The sequence below is a fragment of the Bemisia tabaci genome, chromosome 9 (assembly GCF_918797505.1).
Source record: "Bemisia tabaci chromosome 9, PGI_BMITA_v3".
Taxonomy (NCBI): domain Eukaryota; kingdom Metazoa; phylum Arthropoda; class Insecta; order Hemiptera; family Aleyrodidae; genus Bemisia; species Bemisia tabaci.
Window position 1 is genome coordinate 23642667 of NC_092801.1, and position 8066 is coordinate 23650732.

The window sequence follows — 8066 nt, forward strand, 5'->3', positions numbered from 1 at the left end:
ACCATCGTGTTACTCGCGAACTTTTACGTGAGAATCAGTGGTCAAATCGCGAATTCCTCACCCATGCAACATCTCCATTGATTATTAAGGTGCTCGTTATGAACAACCTGTGTATCGATCCTTTTCCATAGGTTTAAATGGCAGGTCAATCGATACATCGCAAATCACGCCACGCCACTGTCGTAAATTGAAGGATGATAGCTCAAAATATCCTGAGTATCACCAGATACTTGGACTATTTCTGCTAAACGGAACCAGAGACAGGTGGGAAAGAAGAGGTGTACTCGTTTGTCGAGGGCCGCAAGAACTCTGCTAAAAATGGTGGCTACAAACGAGTACAAAATCAAAGTCATATGAATATAATTTCAATTCATATGAATAGAATTTCAACTTTTATGAATAGAATTCAACTCATATGAGCAGAATTTCTCTATTCCCTTTTCGCCGACTTATGAATAGAGATTCCAACTCATATGACTAGAGATTTCAACTCACATGAGTTCAGCGTTGAACCTACCGTGTCCGATATCTCAAAAACTAGTCACCGCATCAAAAAAAATTATAAGAACAGAATGTTCTTATTTTTCAAATTTGCATTAAAAGTCGGTGTCACCTGGTCAAAAACGCCACTTCTGAAAAATGAAAAAAATTGAATTCATATGAGTTGAACTTTTCTACTCTTATGAGTAGAATATTCTAGTGATATGAGTAGGATTTCGACGCATATAAGTATAGTGGGGCGGATTGGCATAACAATCGTGCATTTCTGGATAAAAGCATGAAACTTTCAGGAAGTCTTCTACACCTATGAAGAAACGAATTTAGCCTGGGTGCCCAGTTCTATGGGGTCCTAGGGGGGCAGGGGGGCGGGGGACCCTAAAATCATAAAATTCAGGTTTTGCTGTGAGAATTTTTGTACACAAAGGGATAAAACTGATTGAGTTTGCGGAATTGACCGGTTCAAGGCCACCTCAATACATACTGGAACGATTTCACCCACTAATCGCCAAATTTTGACCAAAAGGGTGCTTGGAGGGGAGGGGGGACCTGAGACTTAAAGCCCTGATTTTCTTGTGAACTGCGAATGCGTAGTTAAGGCTTATAACAACTAAATCCATTAAGCATTATAATTTCATACTGCCGAACTATTTAAAAATTGATGAAAAAATTCGTCATGGCCGGGGGGGGGGGGGCGGAAAGCGAAGCGCAAGCGCATACCGTGCGAAGGTGGCGCAGCGTGCAATAAGGCTCTCCTAATATAACGTCTATGTTGTGCCGCATTTTCGATCGTTGCACGTATCTTACGCTCGGTGAAAGGGGGGGGGGGGGGGCTCATTTTCAACCGCTGTTATAAAAATATTTAAAAAAAAAAAAAAAAAAAAAAAAAAAGTGGAAACGAAAAATCATAACATTCACCGATTCGAAGAGATTATAATTGAGTATGTCCCATCTCTCTTTGGATTAGAAATCTTTTTCGATGCCATCAAGATAATTTGCAGTTTCCTTCTCATTATCATCATTACCAGTGTCATACTTTCTCATTTTTTTGTGCACTTCTTGTAGCCGGTCCCACAATCTTTGCCTCGTGCATTTTAACAGCGCCCCTTCACATTTAGTGTTACACTTTCGGTAGCCGCAACTCAAGTATGTTGTAATGATAGGTTGGATACACATTGAAAAGGCTATTCTGAATTTCTTGAAGGACGTTCAAATGACAGTGGCTGTATTGAGACTCTCATTTGTTGTACTGACTTTTGCCATTTGCTGGCTATTGACATTTGGACTATTGACATTTGCTGTATTGTTTGACTCTCATTTTGCAAATTTTGCTGTAGATCTTAAGAAAAACAATGAGAATGGAGCTTCTTCCGCTTGCAGAATGCAATAAATGAGGCAGAGGATCACGCCTTCAGTATTTACATCGGAGTCTTGCAATTTTAGCTGGAAGAGTGCCACCTTGAATATCTGATATCACTGCGAAGCTCCAACTTGGAACTTTACGTAAAATCTTTGACGAAAATTTCTTCTTGGTTTTCCACTTTTAATCGTTGCACGTATGTCAGATGGCTACCAATTCATTTTGTGAGATATGGTAGATCTCAAAGTACAGCATACCTTAATTTACACCGAATTTTTTAATAGAAAATTCATTGCTCATTATATTAAAAGAAAATTGTCCGTCATATAGGCTTATGATAGGCTCATGAATGATGTAACTGCAGGGTCAATAATATTGGAGTAGCTGTCGGTTCCAGAGAGAATCCCAGGTTCAGAAAAGAGGATCAGCCAGGAAAACCAACTGCATTGACCATCTATGCCACTGTGAACACAGATGACACACTTCGACGGATTGTAAATAGCTTTCGGTACTGGTACGGAATTTGAATGATTTTCGATCCATCAAGTTTTCAGTAAAATTGGTGCTGCAAAAGCCTGTGCCTGGTACAGTAAAAAGTCGATCCGAAAAACTTTAAACTTAAAACTTTAAATCTAAAAACTCCGAGGTCTTAAAAATTGTTAAGTCCTGTCAAACAAACTCGCAGACGCTGTTGAGGCTCTAGTGTAGTGACATCGAACAGTTCGTTGTGGCTATGTATATGGTAAAACTTCATATCATAAACCTCCGCGAATAAAGTGCTGTAAAGGAGTTTCCACGAGAAAACGTCGGATTTTGATGGACTGCCACCCATGCACGCAGCTTTGCTACAGCACGTTTGCGATGCCTTTACCAAGCAGGATATCGTTGAGGGGAAGTGTAAAAAAAGGACAAGAGGAATCTGCTCCAACACAGTAGTAGTACATGGGAAACTAACATTGGTAATGATGATAATGAGAAGGAAACTGCAAATTATCCTGTTGGCATCGAAAAAGATTTCTAATCCAAAAAGAGATGGGACATACTCAATTATAATCTCTTCGAATCGGTGAATTTTATGATTTTTCGTTTCCATTTTTTTTTATTTATTTATTTGTTTTTTTAAATATTTTTATAACAGCGGTTGAAAATGAGCCCCCCCCCCCTTTCACCGAGCGTAAGATACGTGCAACGATCGAAAATGCGACACAACATAGACGTTATATTAGGAGAGCCTTATTGCACGCTGCGCCACCTTCGCACGGTATGCGCTTGCGCTTCGCTTTCCGCCCCCCCCCCCCCCCCGGCCATGACGAATTTTTTCATCAATTTTTAAATAGTTCGGCAGTATGAAATTATAATGCTTAATGGATTTAGTTGTTATAAGCCTTAACTACGCATTCGCAGTTCACAAGAAAATCAGGGCTTTAAGTCTCAGGTCCCCCCTCCCCTCCAAGCACCCTTTTGGTCAAAATTGGGCGATTAGTGGGTGAAATCGTTCCAGTATGTATTGAGGTGGCCTTGAACCGGTCAATTCCGCAAACTCAATCAGTTTTATCCCTTTGTGTACAAAAATTCTCACAGCAAAACCTGAATTTTATGATTTTAGGGTCCCCCGCCCCCCTGCCCCCCTGGGACCCCATAGAACTGGGCACCCAGGCTAAATTAGTTTCTTCATAGGTGTAGAAGACTTCCTGAAAGTTTCATGCTTTTATCCAGAAATGCACGATTCTAGTGTTATTTCTTGCTAATCCGCCCCACTAAGTAGGACATTCTACTCATGTGAGTCGGCGAATTCTGAAAAGCCTACTCATCATTTTTAGCGGGGAATGAATTGGAATTATAAAGCGCCAGTGACGTCAGCGGTTGCCCGTGTGCGTCTTTAACTCATGAACCCGGTCCACAACGCTCTTGTCCCATACCCAAGGCTCATGAGTACCTTACACTAGAACTTTCCGCTTTTCCATTTCCCCAAGGGAACTAGGCCCACTTTTACATTGTTTCTTATCCAGCTTTCTCGAGCACACCCTATCTTTCCCACTCGTCTATAGTTACGTACAGCAGCAATACGTCCAGAAATGATTCATGGACTTTAAAGGCGGGAGGCTTTTCATTTTTTGTGGGATCAGTGTGATGTAGTGTAAAAAACCGATGTGACCTCAATCTCCTTTCCCTTTGACAGTTTCCTTTTGAGCTTGACGTCTGTACTTTTTTCACTACTATAACCTTAACGAACCATTATCTCTGGCGCACCAGTTTTAAACGTTTCAGCACTGCGCACGTACAAACGGACGTACATAAAGAGCAGAATATACTACGCCCCTGCAAAGTACGTCACTAAAAAGCCCTACTAGTAAAAAAAATTCCTCTCAGACCTGAGGCATTATTACTCATACTTTTTACTTAAGAACATGAAAATAGCTAGGACACTGAACTAAAAAATGTCTTACCAACGCCAGAAAAATAGGTTCCTCGCGACAAGTTCATTTTGAAATCATTTTCCGTTTATTTGAATCCTTATTTTAACGATTGTATGAGGACGCCGAATGAAGGGTTTCTGCTTTCCAATTTTTCTACACGACCATTTCCATAACTTCAACTTGAATTTTTCTCAGCCTGAGGGCCCATGATAAGATTTTTTATCAATGGTGGAAAGAGAAAAGTTTTTAAAAATTTCAGAAAATGAACGCTTTCAGGAAATCTTATCAGGTCCTATGAAGAGGATGTGTATAACATACTAGGGGGCTACGCCCCCTGGCCGCTACGCGGCCCAACCGCCCGAAGGCGCTCCGCGCCATCAATGGGCCGCTTCGCGGCCCTATTTTTACCCTCCTATCAGTTTTAGTTTTATTTTCCCCCTAAAAAATTACGATATGAGATATACTTTAATTTTAAACTTCACCTAAAATTACTTTAAAATTAAAAGGACGCGTTTTGGAATGACTGCTTGATGAAATATTGCAGTAAAACAATGAACAGGGGTAATAAGTAATTTAAAATACTTAAATCGGGGATCGAACCCACACCGAGTTAAGACTGAATTCATTCGACGTCTTAGACGACTCGGCCATCGCTCGACGTTAAGTCATCGGTGCGAATCTTGTGTAGATAAGTGTAGAGTTGATGCGCAGGCTACACATCCACTGCGCAACCTCTTCGACCACTGCGCATCCTCCCGCGCATAGCGGTAGCAGTCCCGGAGCATTCTGTAAATTTACTCACTTGTATAACGTGATTTTAAAAAAACCTGGGTCCTATTTCCAAAATCTAATTAAAGCGGGCTCATCTAGGGCCAATTACCTGACGATCTACGCAAAAATCATGGAAATCGGCCCGGTAGAACGCTCAAACGAACTATGACAAAAAGTATAAATTTACATTGTTTAAATGGGAGAATTCGCAACTTTACCACGTAATATAAAAAAACCTGGTTCATATTTTGAAAATCTGAAAAGAGTTGGCTAATCTAGGGACAATTGCCCGTCGATTGCCGCAAAAATCATAAAAATCGGCCCGGTAGAAGGCTGGAACTAAGCGTCACCAGTTACGCAAAATTAGGAGGTCTCGGAGCTTATAGTATAGATAGACCCCCTGAATCACCTTTTTACTAAACTTTATTGCAATTTAAGAGGTAAGTTGGTTGTTTTTTAATTAAAAGAAGGGAACCTCATACAATTATAGCTATGTGGAATGAATTTGAGTTTCTTTTTTGATAAAATCAATCCAACAATATTCGCAAAAAGGCTAAGCTTTTGCTTAGTTTCTTTTTAAATGGTCAAATGATTAAAATAAATTAATATATATCTTTAGATGCAGCCCATATTTCAGGCGGGAAAGCAGAGCAGAGGCTCAAATACTTTTCACCAATATATTTACCAGACTTTCTTGTGCTTTAGTTTTGCTTTAGTGTGGTGTTACAGATATTTCCTGTAGCATTTCATGTTTTCAAAAGACGAATGGTCATCGTTTTTGTTCCAAATTCCGTAAGATTTAGCAGTACTTTCTTTTGAAAATTTCGCACTTGAAAGTCAAAATTAGTTTTGCCAAAGGAAAAGAACCAATAAAAATTCAAGCAAAGGACGCCTTATGAAAGTAGGTTAAATGGGACCCTACATGCTCCGATATTAATTTTTTTGCAATTTTGAGGGCTGGTAGCAATGCATTTAAATTAGGTATTCCTCGGAAATTTGAAAATATCACGATAAAAAATCAATACTGGTTTACGTCATCGGCACAATAGACAGCGCTGGAATTAAGTTGAGAAGTAAGAGAAAGAATCAAAGCTTCACGTGGTGTTGCCTGCAACAGATACGAAACGAATTTCATCACAACGCCTGATGGACGCAACTATTCGGACTTCATGGATGTCCGTGTTGCATACGCACGGAAAAGAAGGCGTTTTGACTTCAGACACCGCGTCAGCGTAGCAGCGCAGCGGTGCGACACTTAGTGGAGCGATTCAATAAGAGGAGTCGGATGGAATGAGGAAAAATTAAAAGCTCATCTGGATGTTAATACGGAATTCTGAACTCGATGTGACATTTTTTGGGGACAGGTTGGTACGTGTCAAAGTCTTCGAGAGACAAATGCAAGTAGTTTTAATTGTTCAGTTGCAATTTTGCAATCGGCTTTAAGAAAAACTAAAGAAAGAAAACCCTTTAACAAGTTTTAGCAAGTAGGCAATTAGTGATGTAAAAAAGATAGCTCCATTAAAATTTGGACGTATTTCTGTCAAACGGAACTAAGCGCCATCGGGGTAGGAAGGTAGAGGGGGGCTTGGATTGGCGGCGGAACCGGGCGTCGGGCTCATTTCTTCCTATACTCGCAATGCTTTTCCATGGCGCTTGGTTCCGTTTGACAGAACGCGCTATCCGGCATTCTAAATTCCTCAAAAGGAACTCAAATTGGCGCTTAGTTCCTTTTGACAGAAATACGTCCATTTCGCTGACAACATTAACTTAGCGAGAAAGGATTTCCCTGATTGGAGTATTGAACCTCACGCCACACAACTGAGGAAAAAAATTAATCGCTCCTAATATAAGTCCTGTAACACGCCCCATGCCCATAAGACAAAATCGCATACCGAGTTGGAGGGCATTAAACAAGGCGTAAATCTAATTGTTTTTTAATGTGTTTTCTGATCAAAAGGTCGCGTTTAGTAGTCTGACGCACGGTCTAGAAAGTTTAAATAATCCATTGCTTGGTGAATCTGAAAGTTTTTGTCCATTGCAAGAATCAATATCCCTTATTGAAATGGCACATCCAATTTGGATTTTGATTGTCCCTTAAAATTCTTGTAAAAGTTATTACACAAATATGTATATTTTACGCACATAAAATATCAATTACCCAGTTCATGAGTTTCGCAAAAGCTTAAATGTTTTAAAACTTTTCCATGCCGCGCGTATTTTCCCAAAAAGGGTACTCTTCTCTAAATTTTCAGGAATTTTTGATGATTTAGTAGTTAGTACCCGATTACTTTGCTTAGATTGGAAGTGAGTGGTCTTAAAAATATATTGTTTCTGGACATCGATGACAAAATTACTTTTCTCTAAATTAATTAAAAACTCTTCGGAATAAAAAAAAGAAATATCTTTGCCTCAAAATTATTTTCTTGAAATCGAAACGAATTTACTTTTAATTTGAATTATGTTTTTTACGCAGAAATACGTCCAATGGAGATGTTGCATGTGTGAGAAAATTTGCGATTTGACTGTTGATTCTCATGTAAAAGTTCGCGAGAAACACGATGGTGCCACTGGTTTTCTCTGAAATCAACTCCCAAGCTCAAAGTAAGCTCTCAAGTTGAGGCCAAAATGGAGGGGATATCCCACCCTATCCTGAGAGTCCACCTCTACATCAAGACAAACTCTCTATGGAAAGATAGGGAGCAAATACATTGACAGGGCTGCCACTTTATTTGGGGACTTCACAACTGAAGACACGGCAACCCTGCTAATGTATTTACTCCCTATCTTTGCATGGAGAGTTTGTCTTAATATAGAGGTGGACTCTCAGGGTAGCGTAGGATATACCCAGCCATTTTGGCCTCAACTTGAGAGCTTTTTTTAAGCTTGGGAGTTGATTTCAGAGAAAACCAGTGGCACCAACGTGTTTCTCGCGAACTTTTACATAAGAATCACCAGTCAAATCGCAAATTCTTCACACATGCAACATCTCCATTTTAGTCGAGCTCGGGACTTTTCCACAA